The 18,724-nt window shown below is 42.4% G+C and overlaps 1 protein-coding gene across 1 annotated transcript in view; it reads left to right on the top strand.

The window, feature by feature from the left end:
• Positions 1-969: 969 nt before the first annotated feature.
• RAB7A (RAB7A, member RAS oncogene family) overlaps positions 970-18,724 on the top strand; it is a 34,469-nt gene continuing 16,714 nt past the window's right edge. The window contains exon 1 of the mRNA XM_080932525.1: positions 970-1,165. The gene's annotated coding sequence lies outside the window, so the exon portion shown is untranslated. The remainder of the gene's footprint in view (positions 1,166-18,724) is intronic.

Consider the following 18,724-nt stretch of genomic DNA (forward strand, 5'->3'; position numbering starts at 1 on the left):
AAACTTCTCACTATGCAAGTTTATTTAAACACTGTCTATTATATAAAATGGTGAGGATCTTGGCAGAAAGGTCTTGCTTTTCCCTATTCCTTAGGACCTACAAACTTCCCTATTCCTTAAACTTTTATGCTAGAGCATGTACTAGTGTTGTGAGGTATTCACCAAAGAAGACAGTTCAGGCATGGGTTTAAGCTAATAGAAGGCAACCGGCTACTGCACTGGGTGTTCAACACACCAGTTATAACCTGAGCCTTTGTCAGGGTGCGCTTTTAAGAAACCAGAACTAAACCAAACCAAACCAAACCAAAAACCATGTTCTGGGTTGACATACCTCAGTTAACAAGAACTGTTAGCCATAAGCGGAACTACAGAAGCTAAAAAGCAAGGTAAGTACATTTTGAGAATTTTGCAGAACTATACGTACTGTGATGGATTAGGCCTTTGTTTTAGTTTTGGTGGGTGTAATATTTTTCATGCCTGTAAAATCAGCCTTGTGTCTCTTTAATTCAGCAACTCCTTAGCTCTTTTTCCATTTTTCTGGATCATCTACCATGCATAGGTATTCGGAGGCTTCTAGTTCATCTGAGTCTCCATCTCTGAGGACACTGTAACTGATCATTTCCACCCACATAAGAGATTGTGCCCAGTGAGCTCAGAAGACCCTGGATCACATCCTGCCTGACACATGGCTGACTGACTAGCGTGTTCCAGAGGGAGACACTCTGGGAAAGGCCAAGTGACTCTCCCTCCTTGAGCGCTCTTTATGGGAACTGGGTGGGAGACCACTGCATTATCAGTTCTTGGCCCAATATGGTGCGCTCCAGCTTCAGCACATCCTTCAAAGATGGCAGCCCCCGTACAGAAACCGCCATATTTACTCCACCAGACGCCAGACTAGGACCTGATGAGACCGGAACGTGACGCAAGGTGGAGGCGGGGCTCCTCCCTCCAACCCTGGCGTCGGGCGTCTCGTGACAGACACTTCCGCTCGGGGCGGCGGCGGTGGCGGAAGTGGGAGCAAGGCCGGAGCTTTGACCATAAAGCCCAAGGCGGCGGCGTTGGCGACGGTGTTTGGGGGCTGAGCAGCTCCGAGGAGCCTGCTGGAGCCGGAGTCGGACTTCTCTGTCGCGGTCTGCGTTGTGTCTCCTCCTCCGTTGACCCTGCGGTGAGCAGCGGGCCCCGGCCGCCCTTCCCCCGCCGCGGCTTGGGCCTCCGGGCCTGGCGTCCTCGGCGAGCGCCGAGCTGGGCCGGCCCAGGCGGGGCGGCGCCCGGCGGGCGGAGGTCGGAGGGCGCAGGGCGATCGACCGGCAGCGAATACGAGGATCCTCGGGCTGGGCGCGTTTTCGCCGACAACCTGCTGGGTGGGAAGAGGTGCCGGCCGGTCACCGAGGCAGCGCTGCCAGGCTCGTCACATGCCCCGACCCACCGCCGGCACTGGGAGACAGGAGGTTTCAGGGTCCTGCAGGGTAAATTCTAGTCCTGAAGTTTCAGGAGGAAGGACCTCCCGAGTGCCTTTCAAATGGCCTGGTGCCCTCCTAGCTCGTAATCGTGCGGATATTGAATGTAACGTTGTGAAGATTTGAGTTTTCTCGTTTGCTGGGCTGCGTGGCAAGACCGCACAGGTTGCCCTGTTCTCCCAACACCCCTCTGAAACACCGAGGCAGTGCCCACTTACAGAGAAAGCGAAGAACAGAGAGGTTAAGTCACTCGACCAAGGTCACACTGCCGATAAGTTTCAGAGGGAGAGATTGAAGCATGAGTAGTCAGACTACTTAGCACTCTCCTGGCCTCTGGCCTCATCTACTCTAGATGCTCCCAAAAGCTTGCCACCTGTTATATGTCCATCAGCACCCCCCTTCACCTCCTGTCTAGTGATGTCATTTGAGAAGAGCCTCTTGGTCCTACCTTAAAGCCATGTTGTATTTGCATTTGTGACTTACAAGGCATATTATGGTAGTGTAGTGTCGTGTCATCGAACCAGAAGATCTTGAATTCTGGCACGGTATGTCCTGGATTTGAATAGGTTTCCTATCTAGCTCTTTTCTTTGAGTTAGGTCTGGCATGCCTACAACAACCTAGCTTGTTGACTCTTCACTGTTGAAAATGTGTCTTTGGCTTCCCAAAGAATAAACTCTTGTCTCTTTCTTGTGACTTCAGCAGCTGATACCCACATGATTGGGTTAATAAAAATCTCCTGTTGGTATGTTTCTCTTCGATCTTGAAAATACTGGTTCAGAATTGAGTGAGAGATCTGGAAAGTGAATTGTAACTATTTCTGAAGCTGGCCAAACTAAAGTTTGGTGCCCTTGGTTGTCTGTCACTTACTTTGCTCTCCGGCCTGGCTGTAAACCTGTGTGATGTGTGACTTTAGAAGAGAAGATGAGTGATTGGCACCCTCATTTAGGAAATGTTTTTCCTCCGTGTGTGTCAGGCATTACTGGGTCCTGACTCAGGGACACAGGCATGGATGGGTCTTGTCCTCAAGGAATTGTAAAATGATGAGCCTCAGAGCCAGGAGCTGTTTGGGAATGACTCGGTTGTAGAAAAAATCTGGGGCTTCTGCAAAAAGTAGATTTTTTCAAATTTTTTTCTCCCTCGGGTGAATTGGATATTCAAATGTCTATTGTTCTGGCTAACAACTTGAAATATTTGCCAACTTTTTGTGTGTGGTATATGCATATGTGCATCTGTGTAGGCCTGAGGTGGGTATTGGGTGTCTCTCTTAATTGCTCACCTTTTTAATATATTTTTTGAAGACAGGGTCTCTTCCCTGACCCTGGAGCTTATCCACTGCTAGCAGGCCAGCCAATGAGCTCTCTCTCTCTCTCTCTCTCTCTCTCTCTCTCTCTCTCTCTCACACACACACACACACACACGTACACATGTTACAGATGGGTCCTCGGTATCTGAACTCAGGTCTTCACACTTGTCTAACAACTGAGCTGTCCTCAGCTCTCATCTTTGCCAGAGTTAGGAACAGTATTTGTATGGTTTGCTTCTGAGAGAGAGGATCATGTTCTAGTGCATGACTGATCACCTCTTTTGAAGAGTCACCATCAACACTAAACTTGATTCCATTTTTGTTGTAAATGATATTTTTTTCCTCCCTCTGGGAGAGATAGATGCCATTTAGTACTGTGTGCTGTAATGTGTGAGCAAAGGCTGGGTTTTCCTTTTTAGCTGACAAAAGAGTGTAATGTTGTTCATGCCAGACTTAGTGATGCATTCTGGAGAGGACCTGTGTCCTCTGTTTTCCACAGCTCTCTGGTTCCCGCTGTTCCAGGGTCCAGGCTTTACACTGAAGGTGGAAGGAGGGCAAAGCTGACAGGGCTCTAAAAATAGCTTTATTAGTGTGATCCTGCAGGTGATTGCTGGCAACAAATGGTGACTTTTCTGGGGTTTTTTTTTTTTTTTTTTTTTTTTTTTTGGTGTCAGTTGTGTCTCATATTAAGAGGTCCTGATTCTGTCAGAGCTGACTTGTAGGAAAGGAGTTGTGAATTAGTTTCTGGCTCCACCACCAAGTGAGGCAAAAAACTATGGGCATTGGATATGCTGTTAATCCATCTTCAAAGAGATCTGCACTAATAATACATTCACTGTACATTTGTCAGTAACTTTCCTATGAAAATACGGTGTGAACTCAGACTCTGAGGTTCAGTTGTCACCTTCTGCATCTATCCTCCCTGGGGTCTGGCATCAATCTTTCTTTCTTTTTTTTTTTAATGATTAATCATCTAAGCTTTATTCAAGTTGGCAAATGTAGCTGAGATAGATGAGTTTCCCTGGGGAAGTAACTAGGAGGGGGCCTCCTAGTCTGGGCAAGCAGCTCCTCCTTAGAAGGCTTCTGAATCTCCCTTAGGTTTTGGGTCCTTTGTGCACCAATCGGGGTTGCTCTTGTTACCAAGACCCTTAACTGTGCTGAACTGTGCTCTGTTCTGTGGTCTGGGTGCTGCACTGCCCGTAGTTGCTGCAGACATTTTGCAGAGTTTTCTTGCTTATTATTTATCCTCTTATTGTTTACCTTTTAGAAAACATTAAAGACTGGGGATCTTTTGCATTTTTGTTTTAAAATTTAAAAAACAAAACCAAAGCCTGGCTTTAAGTAGTGGTTGTGAGCAGTGATTGTGACCCAAAGGTGTATATAACATGATGGGTTAGATCCACCTTGAGGAATCTCTCTGACCAGTTTCTGTTTTAGTAATGCAGACTGATTCCAACACCAAATTTAGAACAGCTACTTGCAAAATGTCCCTTTAAGGAAAGAAGAAAGCGTGGGATTTGACTCCAGTGGTGGTGTGGCATGCAGTATTAGCCTGTTCATCTGCCTAAGATGCAGTAATTAATTCACAGGGTGGGAGTCTAGCCAGAGGTCTGTTTTGGTGATGTCACCACTGCTTTGGAGATCTGATTGATTCTATTATCCGTTTCCTGGTCTCCTAGGATTGCCTGTGTTGGCACAGAGCAAAGTTGAGGCAGCCTGAGGACCTGAGCAGTCTATAGAGATCGCACAGCCTGGTCTGCTTCTCCATCAGCCTTACTGCTGCCACTGCCAGGCAGAGTGAAGGAAGTTTTTGATGCTTCCCAGTGTTAAGTGAAGATAGCCTCTTCGGGGAGTTAAGTCACATTACTTTGGGAGCCCTATAACAATCACTGTGCATGAATAGTATGTACTCTCTATATGTATGCAAAGTCATAAATATATGCCCATAAAATTAAATAGTTAATGCCATTTATTCTACTCTTGTATCAGTATAATTTAGTTTTGAATTGGTCACAAAAAACTACTATGAATTTACCTTTAAAAACCTCAGTCTACACTTTATGGAAAATAGTAGACCCTCACACTTGCACAAACATGCACCTCCTTTTGAAATAGGGTCTTTTGTAGTCCAGGCTGCCAAAAATTCTCTATGCACTTACAGATTGGGGACCTTGAAGAAGCTCTAGGTCATCTCAGTCCCTAGCAGAACTGTTTCTAGGGTGTGATGGCATACACCTTTTGAGACCCTGCCTTAAAAAAACAAAAACAAAACAGGCTGGATGTGTTGGCACATAACTTTAATCTTAGTCTTAGCAGTTGGATCTCTGTGAGTCAGGCCTGATCTACATAGTTCCAGGGCAGCCAGAGCTACAAAGAAAAAGCCTGTCTCCAAAAAATAAAAATAAAAAAATGCTTTGCCTATGTCATTCAGTCAATGACTGCAGGAAGAACATTGTCATGCATAAGCTTCTAACAGCATTTCCTGGAAGTGCCTTCTAGTATTTATGTTACTTACAGCTTCCAGGGAATGTCATTTTTTCTCCCTTGTTATTTGCTGAGATGGTCCTGACTAGTTTGGGTGGCATAGCTGGAGTGGAATGCTGTCCTGCCTTTTCCACTGCACAGTTTCCCTGAAGTCTCAGTTGTTGATTCCTTAAGCAAATGTGTCTTTTTTGCACTAACTTATTTAAAGTCATGTCTTTTTTGCTGATTATTGAACTAATCAGAACCTTAAAAATGGTAGGAAGTAGAAAAAAGTGATTCCATACCAACTACTTTTTTCCTTCAAGTATATACTTTAACTTATCTTACTTTATTTGGTTTTATTTTTCAAGACAGGGTTTCTCTGTGTAGCCTTGGCTGTCCTGGAACTCTCTGTAGTCCAGACTTGCTTTAAACTCAGAGCTCTGCCTTCTTCTGCCCCTCAAGGGTCACCACCTATGCTTCATTTTTTTAAATAGTCACACACATATATATATACACACACAAATAAATAGTTTAAAGAATTTTCACAAACTTAAAGACTACTTGTGCCTCTTTCCATCCATTTTTCTCCTTACTCCTGTTAACCCAAGTGTAGATTTCTTCATCTTTGTAAAGCTATTTATTGAGCATCTTCTCCAGCCCTATCCCATCCCACCCACTCCCACACTCAGGACATGAAGCCAGCTGCAGCTGATTAACACAGTGACTAATTTTGCTTGGTTTGGATTCCTTTATGTAAATGTGCAGTCATTCCTATGTATCTAGTTTCCTTGATTTTTATGAAACCTTGTGTCATGTGTGGTTTTAATTCCATTTCCATTGCACCATAATATTTTGTTGGTGGTGTGGTGTGCACCTGAAGTCTTGTTACTCTGCAAGTCTAGGAGTTCAAGATCAGCCTGGGTAAACATATGAAGGAAGACCTCTGTTTATAAATATAAATGAATGAATAAGAAAGTGGAAAGGCAAGTTTTTTTGTCTGTGTCTGTTTGTGTTCCATGAACCCAGTAATTTAAACAGCAGCAGTGTATTTCCTTACTGTTCAGGAGGCTATACACCTGAGCTTCGGATGGATGGAAGGGGCAGAAACCTCTTCTGCCCTTCACGTCATCATCCTTTTTTGTGTGTCCTGACTACCTCCTCTTAGCCATGCTGACTAAAGAAAGGCCAGTCCTAATGACCTCATCTAACCTGTAAAAATCAGTAAGTCTGAGTGGGTGGTGGTGGCAAAAAAAAAAAAAAAAAAAGAGGAAGGATCAGGATCAATAAGTCCCATTCTGAATTGGGGCCCAGCTTGAATGCATGAATGGGCAAGGGTGAAGAGCTGGGGTGGGTTATAATTTAGCTATCTCTCACTTCAGTGGTTAGGGCTAGTGCTCACAGAAGCTGACCCTTTGTGGCCTCCTTTTCCCTTACCAATGCAGGAAGACTTGGAGTGGGCCTGACACAATTCCTAGAGCAGTCTGCCCTAGTTTGAGACTACCAACAATGCTGCTTAACTGTGTTAGAGGTGGAGGCTGAGGATTAGCATGTGCCTAGACCTGGACTTGATCCCTTAGCACCTCAAAAAGGAAAACAATACAGTGATGATTGTGCTGAGCACTCTTGAGAAAACCAGAATGACTCAGTATGGTGAGTAAAGACTGTTCATGGCCATCACTGTGGTTTCTTTGCTTTTATGATCTTTGATCTTGACCCATCTCTCATGAGCTTGACCCAAAGTCACCTGTGGAATCTGACATTGCATCCTTAGAAGCTGGTTTCTTGTGTTCAGGTTGGTATTTGCTGGCATCAGATTACCAGCCTTTTGGCTGAATGCTCTTGAACTTTGAAAAACGGGATCTTAGTTTGTATTATATGGCTTCTTCCCACATCTATCTCAGCCTCATTTTTTTTTAAACAATTTTTTACAATTCTGTACTTGTAATTCTGTAGTGTAACTTAGCTTTTAGTAGCATGTGAGTAGTTTCCAGACCAGTAGTTACTTTGCTAGATTTTTATTATTTAGTATAAGGAAATACTTGTGAGGAATGTAAAATTAAGAGTCTTGAAGATTAAGGAATAATTGTAGAATCCAGGAAGGTGAAGACTTTAAAAATAGCTTAAAGAAAATGTTAAAGTTCCATAACTAAAATGGGAGAGAAAACCTTCCTTAGTGGATTTTTAGATAACGTTGGCATGGAAGTGTGACTTAATGGGAAGGCAGGCATTGCATCTAAGAGGTGCCACTGTTGTTAATGCTGTGCCAGGTAGACATTGCTCTGTTAACCCTTAGGGCTGCTGAAGAAACTGGGTATGCCTCAGTTCTGGGAGAGGAATGGCTTTGTTGTGTAATTTACTATTACAGTTGTAGTGGGCATCAACTGCTTGCTGAGCTATACCCCTACTTCAGAATTGCCAGTAACAGTATTCTAAGAATGGAGGACTAGGGGGAGAAGAGTCTTAATTTAATTTTCTTCTTCAACAAGCTGGCCATGTAGGTTCTATGGCCAGGCTGTCATTGGCTAAAGTGTCTGATATCTGGAGTTGGAATCAAAACTTGTAGAGCTGTTAATAGTTCTTACAAAACTTCCTGTGTGACTAGCTGTCTGTATTTCAGCCTACCTGCCTGCCCAAACAAAAAGGCATCAACACCCTTGTCTCTTATGCCAACTCCTCCCTTTCCTGCTTAAATCCCCACTATCACCACCACCACCACTACCACCTCCACCACAAAACTAAATTGCTTTCCAAGTAACTTGTTTTTGAAAGTTGCGTTTTTTTTTCTACCTCTGGGAATATGTTACCTGGAACAGAGTGGGAACAGTCTGTACACTGCATCTTTTAAGCTTCACAAATTTAAATAAAACTTCTAGACACGTTTCTTTCTTCCAGGTGAGGAAGAAAGGAAACCCTCCATATTGTGAAGCACTAGATAGAAGGGCTGGGACTAGCACCTAATGTCTTAAGTTTGCAGAGTTCTGTGACACTAACGTGAGAATAGCATCTTTTGTGAGAATGTGGCTTTCTTAATTTCATGCTTTGTGTCTTCAGCATTATTTAAAAGTCATATACTTCCTGTTCTGTGTCTATGATGTGAAAACATTCAGGTAATGAATGACCTTTGAAGCATTAGCAGACATAGCAGGTGAGGCTTTTCTTTATAACTACCTCAAAATGGACACAGTAGCACAAGGTTCTTGGCTTGCTACTGGGTTATTTGGTTTTGTGAGGAGTCTTTTTGCCTTCTTAGCTCAAGCTAGACTTGAACTTGAGATAATTTGTTCTTTAGGTAGAACCCAGAACTTTGAGTAAACTTCAGCAAGTGTTCTACAGTGAGCCAAACCCTGGGACTGCATCCTTCGGATTCATTCTTGATTTGGAAAAGGGGGAAAAGAACCAAGCTAACTTGCTTTGTAGACCAGGTTAGTCTTGAACTCAGAGATCTGCCTGCCTCAGCCTCCCAAGTACTAGAATTAAAGGGGTGTTCCCTCTCCCCACTTGTAGCCCTTTCTTGACCTATATGTGACATTTTGTTTTGGCTGGATCTTTGTCCAGATATTGTTGTTTAGTGCTTAATTGTTTTGTCTTGTCTTCATTCTCAAGTTACTGTCTCTCTAGCCCTTCCCCCAACACCCTTTCCCTTTTCCCCCTCTGCTCACATTTTTTTTTCTTGTCTCTGGGGCAGTTTCTTTCTGCTTTATGCTGTGTTTTGATAAGTCAGGCAGTTCTCTGTCCTTCATAGAACTCCATTGAAGTTGCTTCAGATACTTGTCATTTGTTCTAGTCCTTTAATCAGTGTGACAGGAGAGACTGAGTCATCTAGAGTCTGCTGGTTACTTAGAGAGGAAGCTTTTCCTAAGGTTTCCTCAGAGAAGAAGCTGAGTATTTGTCTAGTTAGTGTATCTGATACAGATGCTGGGTAGTTTTTCACTAGTTACAGCTGTAGAGTGATAGAAGATGTGTTTTTGACTCCTGAGAGCTCTGGGCTTGCTGGAATGGAGTAATGGATTACCCTGGAAGAAGGAAGTGTTAGAGTTAGATTGTGCTCACGAAGCTAAGTACTTCCTACCCTGCCTGCTCCGGTCATTACCTGCAGTGTTTGAAAACAGTCTGTGAAGCACTTGCTAGCTGGATAGAGGCCCCGAGTTTGGATCAGTGCCTACAGAAAAGCTGGATGTGGTGGCACACTCTGACTCCAGCATAGGTAAGGAGGTATGGGGTTGGAGAAGCAAAGAAAGATTGCAAGGACTTGCTGGTCAGCAAAGGTAGCTGAAATGGTGAGCTGCAGGTTCAAAATCCATGTTGGAGAGCAATAGGTGAAAACACCTAATGTCAGCCTCTGGCTTACACACCGCCTCACACACCCACACATGGGAGCGTGCACTTGCACCGATCAAGAACAAAAAGGTCACAGGTACAGTTACTTCATAATCTACATTGTAGATGAATTATTTACTGTTTGTTAATTGTCTTTGAATTGATTTCTTTTGGCATTCTTGTAGAGAGCTGTTAATGGTGGATTTTCTTTTATTAATTAAAAACTTTTATATGTTTGGATATTTTACCTGTACTTCAGGCAGCATTCCTGAGCCTGATCCCTTAAGAGGGCCTGAAGAACCTATCTGATTTCACTGGAATTGGAGTTAAAGATGGCTGTGAGCCACCAAGTGGGTGATGGGATTCAACTCAGGTCCTTTGAAGGAGCAGTCATTGTCCTTAATTGCTGAGCCACCTCTTGTTTTGACAGATCAAGAAACAGTTTTCACAGAGGAGACCATTGGGCCAGTTTTCCCTTTCAGAACTTTTAAAGGAATGCTAGCCATCTGAATTGAGGAAAATGATTGCCTTCTAAACAGGAAGAGAGTTCATGGGTCAGCCAGGTCTTCCTGTTTTCCATTGCTATCTTCTCGAGGCTGAGCTAATCATCTGTCCATGTCTTATGAAGTCTGTCTCTCTGGACCTACACAGCTGTTCCTGCCAAATGGACATCTTTGTGTCTTGCAGATCTGTGAACTCATGTAGTTGTCTTAAGTTGTAGAGGACCTACGATCTGTTTGTTGTCTCGAAGGATGAAGTTTTTTTTTTTTTTTTTTTTTAAGCCAAGTGGGGCTTTAAACAGGCTTAGTTAGAAAGATTAGAAAGATGCCATCCCCTTTTGTAGGGTTAGAATGAGTGTGTGTGTGTGATGGGCAGATACATCATGTATAGTTAATTAGTAACTTCACCTGTTCAAATGTGCTGGTTAGAAACTGAGCAGTGAGTTAGCTTTTCTGTTTCTCATTGCTGCTGTAGAGAAAACTGAATTCTATCCTTAGGATTCAAGGGAAGTGAAAGTGTAGTCAGCACACAGGCAGCCTCAGGATGCACAGTGTTGAGCACTGTGCTATAGAAAGGTCTGGAGGAGTCAGGGTTAACCTCTGCACTAAATAACTTATGTGCGTAAATTAAAAATGAATAAGGAAGAGCCATCAGCAAAAGAGGATAGTATGAACATGTTACATATTATACTCAAAGTTAATTAGTGGCTTTTTGTATCATATTGTAATTTGGGGCTGCAGAATCCATGGCTCTGTGCAAGGTAACAACTATCTACCATTGACCCACAACCTCAGCTCCACTTTTGTGAACAGACAGTAGTAATTCAGGGTCTCTGTGTAGTCCTGGATGTCCTGGAACTCACTCTGTGGACCAGGCTGGCCCCAAAATCACATAGATCCTCTTGCATCTGCTTCCTAGGGCTTGTGCTACAATGCCTGAACAATGTTGTTGTTGTTTTAAAGATTTATTTATTTTATTTATGAGTACACTGTTGCTGTCTTCAAATACACCAGAAGAGGGCATCGGATTCCATTACAGATGGCTGTGATCCACCATGTGGTTGCTGGGAATTGAACCTCTGGAAGAGCATTCAGTGCTCTTAACCACTGAGCCATCTCTCCAGTCCCAGTGGTTATTTTTATAGATCTAGTTATACAAAAACAATTCTCCTACCCCCACAAAATACAAGGGATTTATTCACAAGTAAAAGTTCACGGTAGATAGAGCACAAGGTATGAGTGAATACAGGCAGGATTGCCTAAAAGCTTTGGTCTGCTTGAGGAGTGAGGTGTGCGTGCACAGAACCCTGGCTGTCTTTGGCTCACTTTGTAGATTAATCTGGCCTTGAACTCACAGATACTAGCCAGTCTCTGCCTCCTGAATGCTAAAGACACAGTTCTATAAATTAATCATATCAAAAGGAAGTTAATAAAGTGATTTCATTTGTAAAAGTATGGAAAATAATTTAACTTAACCAGGGTAGATGAAACAAAAATCAAAAATATTGATGAAAGAAATTAAAGTGCCAGAGAGATGGCTGAATGACCAAAAGTGGCAGCTGCACCAGTGTCTTAGTCACTCAGTCACTGCTCTACTGTGAGGAGACACCATGACCATGATAACTCCTACAAGAGAAAGCATTTGATTGGGGTTGGCTTACAGTTTCAGAGGCTTAGTTTATTTAGGCCAGCCTGATCTTCATAGAGTTTTCTAGGACTAGGCTAAGAGCCTGTCTCAAAATCCTTCATCACGTGTTCTTTCATGTGCTTGCTTTAACAACATCTCACCTGTGTCCATTTTAACAAAATGTTCCTTCAAGTGTTTGCCCCAGCAAAATACCATCCAATTGCTTTCCAAAGAATCCTTAAGTTTTCACTTTAGTTTCCCTAATTTTTTCGTTTTTGTTTTTCAAGACTAGGTTTCTCAGTCCTGGCTGTCCTGGAACCATGATAGCCTTGAACTCAGAGTATCTGCCTGTTTCTGCCTCCCGAGTGCTGGGATTAAAGATGTGTGCTACCACAGCCTGACAGAACATTCCCATTTTTAATTATTTGCCTTTTCTGAGTATTACAGCATACATCTAACTTCATCTACGTTAGCTGGCAAAGGCAGGAGGATCTAGAGTTTAAGGCCAGCGTGGTGTTACAACATGGTAAATTCTGCTTCAAAAAGTAAACAAAATTGTAACCTACCCAAATTTATTCATGGATTTCTGAATGTCTGAATTGTCTTGACTGCTCAGAATTAGGTTGTGGTAGAGTCACAGTTCATGATTTCAAATTTTACATCAGAGCAAGCCAGGCATCACAGAAAATCACACCTGAAAACCAAGTTGCAGACCAAGCCCTACTTCTCTTAAACATAGTGAAACTTCCCCAAAATAAAGCTGCTCCACTCACAGCAGATGCTCCAATCACTGGCACAAGTTTAAATTTTGGTTTGTAGTTTTTTTTCTTCCTAAGTTTGGAATGTATTGATTATAGCAACAACATAGTAACACACATACTTGACATATTTTTAAAATTAATTTTTATTGTGATACAATGTATGTGGTGTATTTTATGCTGTTGAAGGCACATTTTGGGGAGGTGTGTGCCTGTGTGTGCATAATTCTTTCTGCTCAGGTGAAAGAATGAGTCAAATGCTAATTGTTTAGGAAAAACTAAATTTAAGAAAACTCATTTCTCACAGTTTTCTTCTTGGAAAAAAATATAAGTTGAAATGGTGTTTTGTTTTTTATTGTTGTTTACAGGTTGGTTGGGGTTTTGTTTGTATAGACCTTTCTATCCTGATAGTGGGAAGACTTTCTTACCTCCTAGGCATGTGCCACTATGTCTTGCTTCTGCTGTTGCTGCTGTCCTGGTTTTTGTACAGATAATACAAGTGTTTTTAAAGTTTTTTGTTTATTTGTGATATGTGTGTGAATGTTTTTTCTCTATTTTGGGACTTTAGAGGGTCCTGCTTGGGGTTTAACAATAAGGTGGAAATAGCAGAAAGCTGTGGGCCTGTTTGCTGGGCAGTCTCAGCTGGTCCGTCTTTACTCTCCACCACTGTCTCTTTCCACATGCTTTCTGCTCTACCTCCCTGCTCTGCTCCTATTCTCTTCCTCTCTCTTTCTGCCCCAGCTTTTCTCAGCACTTTTGCTCAAATGCCACACTTCTTTCTCCTACAAAAAATCTATTAGCATAGTGGGAGAGATTCCTCCTCCAGGGCAGCTTGCCTTTCTTTTTTGGTGAAGAATAACTGGCACAGCAGTTGAGAACACAGGGCCATAACCTTCATAGCCATTTGATACAATGTGTGTGTGGTGACTTACCCAACACACATTCCTCAGTGCATGTATATATACTGCTTTAGTACTAGTATCTTTCCATAATTCCCCCCCTCCCAGACAGGGTGACCTAAATAGCTCAGGCTGGCCTTGAATTTTCAACAACTCACCTGTTCTGCTTCCACCTCTCAATGCTGAGGGTTATAGGTGTGTGCCACAGGCTGAAGGCATTTCTCTGAATATTTACACATTAAGAAAACAGCAACAGGGCTGGAGAGATGGCTCAGCAGTTAAGAGCGCTAACTTATTATTGTTAGTATTTATACATCCTGAGTTTTGTACTTGGTTATTATCTATTTATTACTTATTATTAACTATTTGTGACTCATATGCTTACCTTACAAAATGGCATGAAATTTCTTAAAGGGCTTTTCTCCTGTCTGTTCAGATGGTGTGGACTTTTATAACTAAGTTGGGAGAAACTGCCAGTACAGGTTACAAAGGTGTATTGAGGTTTCTAGTCAGGCACTTGGTGTTTGTTGTCCAGGCTGTTACCCCTCTGGTGCTTTGGTTGAACTTCTCTTTGCTCTGGTGTTATTCACGATTGTTAGGACTGTTGTCAAATTTAGTCTTGGTGGAGTCCAGACTTTCAAGTCGTGTTTGAGCATTTATGGTCTGCTGAGACAGTGGTCACAAATATTTTGAAATGTATAGTATACTATACTCATGAAGAATTCACATATCAGATATTACCCATTGTTTGCCATTGAAAAACCAATATTTATGCTGGGCCTTCAGGAGGGGAAGAAATGTGTTAGGTACTGGTTAATGAAACAAGTGCTTATAGACTGATATTTGAGGTGACAGGCTATGTATTAACCCTAGTAAAAATACTTCATGTTTAGATCCATACTGTGCAGCAGAACTTTCTGTCATGGTTTAAGTGTTCATATCTTGCTGGTGATTATTAGGCACTTAAAATGGGGCTCGTGCTGCTGAAGAGAAATATTTAATTTATTGAGTTGTTTTTATTAAGTATAGCTAGCCTTGGCTAGTAATGACTAAATCGTAGGTTTAAGTCTTGACCAGTGTTCCTCAAGCTTTTCCCATTACTGTTTTTCCTTCCAACTTGTGTCTAGACATTTTCCCACAGCGTCTTCAGGTCCTGCACTCTACCTAGTAACATTACCCAGCACCCATTGGAGATGTTAATTCCCTAGATGCACTAGTATATGTACTGTGCCCAGTAGATCTAAGGTCATCCGGTCATTGATTAGCATCCTTTTGGGAATGCATTATCAAGACTAAGGGTGGATGGTAGCATAGTGAAGGCTAACCAAGGGTCAGAGCAGTTGCTGTGACCACTAAACATATTTGTGACTTGCATAGTTTACAACTTGAAAGCTGAGAAAAGTTTTAGAGGAGCTATGAGACTCTTGTTATCCTTGTCTTTAGGTAACATTCTTATATTATCAGTTTGTTTTCTGAGGTCTTATTGTGTAGCCCTGACTGGTTGGACACTCACCATGTGCTCCATACTCCTCAAACTCACTGAGACCCGCCTGCCTCTGCCTCCTTGGTGCTTTAATTAAAGACATGGGCTGCATGCCTAGCAATCTGTTCTGATAGTGGGTTGCACTTGCATATAGATGCATGTAGTTGTGTGTATACACTTTTGTAGAGAGAGACACACTAGTCTGATCAAAGGTGGGTACCTTGGACATTAGGGGACTATAGACTGTCTTTCATGAAGAGTTGGAAGAACCAAGAGTGTTTCACATGGTTGGGAAAGACTTTCTCTTGAAAGATGTTAAATGAAGGGTGAGGATAGACTGACACTTGATAAGGTAAATGTTTTTTGTCTACATTTTTAAAGCCCTAGTACAATAAGACCATATATTTATGTGTCGGGCGACATAGTATTGACTTTCTCTGTATTATCTTACTTAGGTTTTTTGTTTTTCACATAAAGGTAGACACATGTTTGAGTTGATACAGTGGGATGTATTAAGAGGGTGGGAGTTAAACCTGGGTTTTCCCGTTGCTGCAGTGCCTCCCCTCAAGGCTAGACTTGAAAATAAATGGCCTTGCCTCAGTGTTGGCTCGCTCTGGTGCATTCGTTTGTTCATTTTTTTCTCTTTCCTTCCTTAAATATTATTTGTGTCTGCACACAGGGCAGGGGTGTGCTCATACATGTGCTTGCCATGATAAGCATGTAAAAGTCAGAGGGAACTATGTGGAATAGATTCTTTTCCCACTTGTCAGGCTTGGGCAGCATGTCCTTTATCCGTTGAGCATTTTCACAGGTCTTAGCCCTGGTTCTTTCCCTAGTGATCATCATTTAGTCATCTTTCTTAGAGTTTGGAGTCTGTAATACGTAATATGGGATATGATCTGAAGTTCCTTAAGAACTTTATTTGAACAGAGCACTCAAAGAAGACAAAGTCAGGCATGGTGGAGCAAGCCTTCTATCACTTGGCAGATGGAGGCAAAACAGGAAGAATTCAATCCTTAAGTCTCAGATCCATAAGGAGTTTAAAGATTAGCTTGGGATACATGAATATTCCAAATCAAAAAGAAAAACTACTAACATTTAAGTAGAACTATAATTAGAACCTAGCCTGGTACTGGGTATTTTGTTACCCATGAAAATTCAATGTTTAAGTGCTGGAGGGTGAGTTTTGTTTAAAAAAGAAAAATGTCATTGAAGAGACTCAAGCTATACTGTCTGAGGTCACATACTGGCTTCATAGTCTCTAGCTGTGACTATTTAGCCATTTTATTCTATAGCTGCAAATTACCATGTGTAAAGCAGCTGAGAGGATATATGTCACGCTGGATAGAACATTTCTCTTTAGTGATGTAGGTGGATGTCATGCGGTTGGGGAAGCTTCTTTCCTGTCACTTACAAGCAGTGTGCCATAGGTCAACTCTTATAGCACCACAGAAGCTTCTTGGGCTTACACAAAGGGACAGTTTAAGGGCACAAACTGATCTTAGAAACAGTATAATTTTTATCAAAATCATAACAAGTTTTCACTTAAACATCGTTTTACATAGTGTATGCTAGATGTTTTATTTGGAGCCAGTAAAGGCTGGTGTGCCTCCTGAGCTGAATTGGTAAAAGCAAAATATACCCTAATGTAGGAGGTTGAAGCCCACTGTGGGCCCCTTGAGGGCACAGTAACTTGTACTGTATGGTTCCTTTATTGGGGATCCTGATCGACTGGAAGGGAACTTTTCTCATTAAAGAATAAATGTGTTTTGCCAAGAGTGACTCTGATGTTCATAGGCCTAAACCTTATACTGAGTGAACTCTTGTAGGAACTCCCAGTGTTGATGCCTGCTACCTCCTGCTGGCCATGTGTAAAAGCTGTGAGTCTGAAAGATCTCTCCATCCCTGAATTCTCTCTCCTTCAGCTCCTGCTGCCTCCCAAGGAAAAGTGTCCCACAGATAGAATTCAGAAATACATACTTCTTTTTCTTCTCTCTCCCTCTCCTTTTGGTGCTGAGAATCAGACCTAGGGCCTTGCATGGGCTAGACATGCCCTCTGATCACAAAGTGATGCTTAGCCCCATTCACAACATTCTCCTACCCACATTTAACATAAATTAACAACATGGAAGAATCAAAATAACAAAACTGTATGCGCAAAATACTGTCTGCTCTTATGGGGATTCAATGGCTTTGGAGCAGCAACCCTGTGTGGGTTCTGGAATTGAAAGACGAAGGTGTCTCACTTCACTGGGGCAGAGTCAGCATGTTAGGTGCTCTGTGGATGCTGCCAGTGGGCAGAGACACTGGGAAGAAAACAGATTTGATCATATACAATAGCAAAGCCTGAGTATGATGCTTCTTTCTGATACTCAAAAAGGCTACTAAGAAATCAAGCTATGGCCAAGCCATGTGGTGCATGTATTTAATTCTAGCAGTCAGGAGGCAGAGGCAGCAGTGGGTCTCTGAATTCTATACCAGCTTAGTCTACATAGTGAGACCTTGTCTAACAGCCCCCCCCCCCATAGAAAGGGAAAAAAATTCATTTTATAAAACTTTTCCATCAGCATATTGTGATCCATCTCAAAAAGTGATACTAGACAGGCAGTGGTGGTGCCTACCTTTAATCTTGGGATTAAAGTACTTGGAAGGTAAAGGCAGAGGCAGGCTGGGGCTACATGGAGAAACCCTGTCTTGCAAAACAAAACAAAAGTGATACTAGACTTTGGATAAGACTGAAACCTTGCTGAGTCAACACAATCTCTGGGGAGATGAGGGGGAGTAAGGCTCCATATGTAATTAATTATGCCTTAGAGAATAGAAAAACTAGGTGTGATGGGTGGCTGAAGGAAATAGTCTCTGAGGGTTCCACTTCCTTATACACCCTGTACCTGGCCCTTACCAGTGTCACCTAGCTTAAAAGGTTGTCATAGACTGCTGTGAACAGGGGGGTTGGGCAGTGAGAATAGCCAGACATTGTCTGATGGTTAATCTTGGTTGCCGACTTTATTTAACTGAGAGATACTTAGGAGATGTGTAAGGGTTGTCTTTGAGTGTGTCTGTGATAGCATTTTCAGAAGTAATTTTTTATTTTGTGTATATGTGTATGCATGTCCCAGCATACATGTGGAGGTCAGGACAACTTTCAGGCATTGGTTCTCTCCTTCCTGGCTTTAGGACCAGGGATTGAGGACAGATCATCAGGTTTGGAGGTAAGGGTCTTTACCTGCTGAGCCATGTTGCTGACCCCAGAGACAGTTTAAGTAGGAAGACATTCTTTGAATGTCGGTAATACCATCCCATACTTTGCAGGTGTGGGGTGGGTGGGAGCTGATAGAATAAAAGGGGCCAGGAAGAAGCCTAGTGCACCCAAGCTTTCTTGTTGAATGCTTTCTGTATTGTGATGGCACAAGTTCCACTCCACACCCTCCCTGCTGTGATAGTCTGTCCTATTATGGACCCACAGTCCTTGCAACTGACCTGTTGCCTTTGAAACTGTGATTCAAAATAAATCATTTCAAGGGATCATCTGCTTTTTGTCATGGCAAATAGTTTTTCATTAGTTCATGAGATAACAGTCCCATTTTTACACTGTCCTTATCTACAGTCAGAAACAATGGAAAGTCACTTTGAGGGAAATAGGATTCCACTTCCCTGGGAGCCAGTCGGTACAGTATCTTCTGTATGCTCTTGGGTGTGCTATCACCCATTGCAAAAGCAGTTGGCACACAGCCCCTGAACTGTGGCTTGCAACTTCTTCCCTTGTCATCTGGACTCTGTTCTGCTGTTCTCTGTCCTGTGTTTGGGACATACATTAAGATGATAGCAACCAGTATTTGCCAATTTACTTACAATACTCAGCTAAAAAGTAGTATTTTTGAAACCCACTCATTTTCTGATAAGTCACTAACTC

The sequence above is a fragment of the Micromys minutus genome, assembly GCF_963924665.1.
Source record: "Micromys minutus genome assembly, chromosome: 18".
Taxonomy (NCBI): Eukaryota; Metazoa; Chordata; class Mammalia; order Rodentia; family Muridae; genus Micromys; species Micromys minutus.